The sequence below is a fragment of the Octopus bimaculoides genome, chromosome 12, assembly GCF_001194135.2.
Source record: "Octopus bimaculoides isolate UCB-OBI-ISO-001 chromosome 12, ASM119413v2, whole genome shotgun sequence".
Classification (NCBI taxonomy): Eukaryota; Metazoa; Mollusca; class Cephalopoda; order Octopoda; family Octopodidae; genus Octopus; species Octopus bimaculoides.
In genome coordinates this window covers 200,931-203,835 of record NC_068992.1, presented here as the reverse complement: position 1 = coordinate 203,835, position 2,905 = coordinate 200,931, and the positions used below count along the sequence as shown (strand labels likewise).

At 37.6% G+C, this 2,905-nt stretch overlaps 1 protein-coding gene and 1 non-coding gene across 2 annotated transcripts in view; one reads left to right on the top strand and one right to left on the bottom strand.

The window, feature by feature from the left end:
* Positions 1–2,905, top strand: part of LOC106880139 (voltage-gated potassium channel subunit beta-2) — a 153,501-nt gene that overhangs the window by 20,992 nt on the left and 129,604 nt on the right. The gene's annotated exons all lie outside the window — the stretch shown is intronic.
* LOC128249227 (U6 spliceosomal RNA) lies at positions 1,817–1,923 on the bottom strand. Its single transcript, XR_008265342.1, has one exon. It is a non-coding gene; the product is annotated as a U6 spliceosomal RNA (small nuclear RNA).

Here is a 2,905-nt window from a genome sequence, read left to right as displayed (position 1 = left end):
GGGAAGAGAGAGGAAGAGAAAGAAAAGGGAAGAGAGAGGAAGAGAAAGAAAAGGGAAGAGAGAGGAAGAGAAAGAAAAGGGAAGAGAGAGGGAGGAAGAGGGAGAGGAAGAGAGAGAGAGGAAGAGAGAGATGGGAAGAGAGAGGAAGAAGAAGAGAGAGAGAGAGGGGAAGAAAGAGAAGAAGAGAGAGAGAGGAAGAGAGAGTGTGTGTGTGTGTGCACGTGAGTGTATGTACGCATACATACATTTTGATACACACTACATAAATACATACATACATACATACAGGCTGATTAGAAGACTACAGATTCAAGCCATCAATGGAACTGTAAAGATATGGAAAACTTTCCAAAAATTTAGCACATAAATACATATGCATGCATCTAGACATAAAAACGCATCCATAAAACAAACATACAAATCTGTGCATACACTAACACCAAATACTGCACACACACACATATGCACAAATACCTAGATGATGTTGATAAAAGTTCCAATGAAGGAGCCTTGAATCTATGTTAGAGTCCGGCTCTTTCTCTATGGAAAAGAAATACAGAAATGAAACTGATTGATAACATACATACATAGAAAATACCTACGCTAAACTATTGAGAAATTTGCATTTACTCTATCCAGATTACAAGGCCAGGTTTATACTTGTAATTATTGGAGCCTTGAGATATGTAACACACTGCTTAAATACCAATTTTGAGAAATTAGGCTTCTCAAAACCAAAAAGGAAAAAGCTGATTTGAAGACTACAAATTCAAGCCACCACTGGAACTGTAAAAATCTGTAAAACTTCCCAAAAGTTTCTCATTTAAGTATAGATTAGCATGTCTAGACATGCAACTATATGCATGACAATACATATATAAAACAAAACATACAAATATACAAGTATATATACATACAAAATGACTCTGTTGGTGTTGTTGAAAATGCAATGAAGGATCCTTGGATCTAGTTTAGAAAGTGGCTCTTTCTTTATTGGCAAGAAATCTTGGAATAAAACTCAATAACGACATACACACACACACACACAGCAGTGTTGTATTCTAGAGAGAATTGTAATGTGTGAAATTGCTTTCTGTAGTTTGTAGCAATGTCATGCGGCGGCATGGAGTTCCGATCTTTCACTGTTTTCCTTTGGCATTTTTAGTCAGACCAATAGGAAACCAAACTGCCGTCAGCAATTTTAGATATATAAATAGAAGATTACGACTCTCTTTTTTCCCCTCGCTCCTTCCATTTTTCTATCTCAATTTTTTTCGGTCTCGATAAAACATCATTTTTCTCGGTCCCTCTCCTTTTCTCTCCGAAACCTTTGCTTCGCTGTTTTTTAATCATAATCTAGAAAACCAACACCACAGAACGCAATCTAATGTTTCCGCTACTAACATTTACTCACGTTTTAAGTAACAAGTCTCTATATTTTATTTTTTCATGTTTTCTTCGAGTTCTATTTTTCTCCGTTGACATAAGAATATGTATATTGCCGTTCTCTACAATGCATATATTACACTATTTTCTACAGCACATAACTCAATTTGGTTTACATTCACGAACAATTTATGCAAACCTTATTTTCATTATATTGATTTCAAATTTTGGCACAAGGACCGTAAGTTCGTGGGAGTGGGTGTAAGTTGATAACATCGACTCCAGTGTCCGACTGGTACTTATTTTATCGACTCCGAAAGGATGAAAACTCAAGTCGACCTCGGCAGAATTTGAACTCAGAACATAATGACTGGTGTAAAACCGCTAAGCATTTTAGCTGCTAGCAATTCTGTCCGCTCGCCGCTTTAAAAGAAATATTTAACGCTTTATGAATTTGCGTCATCCTTGCGCAGGGGCCATGCTAATCTTCTCTGTAGCGTTCCAATTTAAAATGATGTACTGCCCAAGCTCAAGTATGTACAGCCAAAGCTTACTTCTATTAATGTCATAACATTTTATTAATATTGTAAATTTCAAACATCTTATTACCTCTGCCTTAGCGAAGGCGGAGGTATTGTTTCAGTCGTGTTTGTTTGTCCGTGGACAAGATAACTAGAGAACCGCTGGATGAAACTTTCACGGATGTTTGACCTCGTGACTGGCACGAACTGATTTGGGGTCGATCCGGTACCGGACAAGGACTCTAGATTATTTTTCTTGCTGTTTTGTTTTTACTTAATTTGTGAGAGCGGTCAGGTTCAGTTTTAGTATTCTCGTTTGTGAGAGCAGTCGAGTTTATTTCAGATATTCTCATTTTAAAAATCATCTCTGGCCAATTGTTGAGGAGAACGTTGGTGTTGCCTTGGCGGAGGTTTGCGCTCTCTGAATGCTCTTGTTTTTCTATGCATTCATTACTATCCGTTTTAAAGCTGTATCCCATTAGTACTGTAAGAACTTACATTGTTTCACAACTTTGCAACAAGAGTGCATTCTACACCAAAAACCAAACTGAGAGTGTCTCTCTTGATAACTACCGCAGTATCGTTTGTTCTAACAGAACATCCACATTTAAGTGGGGGGTAAATATTACTTCTCTCAGTTGGTGTATCCTAAGAGGTCTACATTTCTGTGGATATGTGGAAAATAAAGAAAATCTGACATATACGAAACTTTGCTGCTGTTATTTCTGCTCAACCTTCATTTTCTACAAGTTCAAGGTTTGGCTTCAGCTTTTCGCCTTTTAGTCATTTTACCTGCTGATGAGTAAATGTCTGCTGAGGCTCCGGAATTGCAGAACGGTTTATAGCCTACTTTTCACAAATAATTTCGAACTGGTAAGATCACTATTAGATTTCACTAGGCATGTTGTATATGTACACACACACACAAACATAAACACACACGCACACACACACACACACACACACACACACACACACACACACACACACACACACAC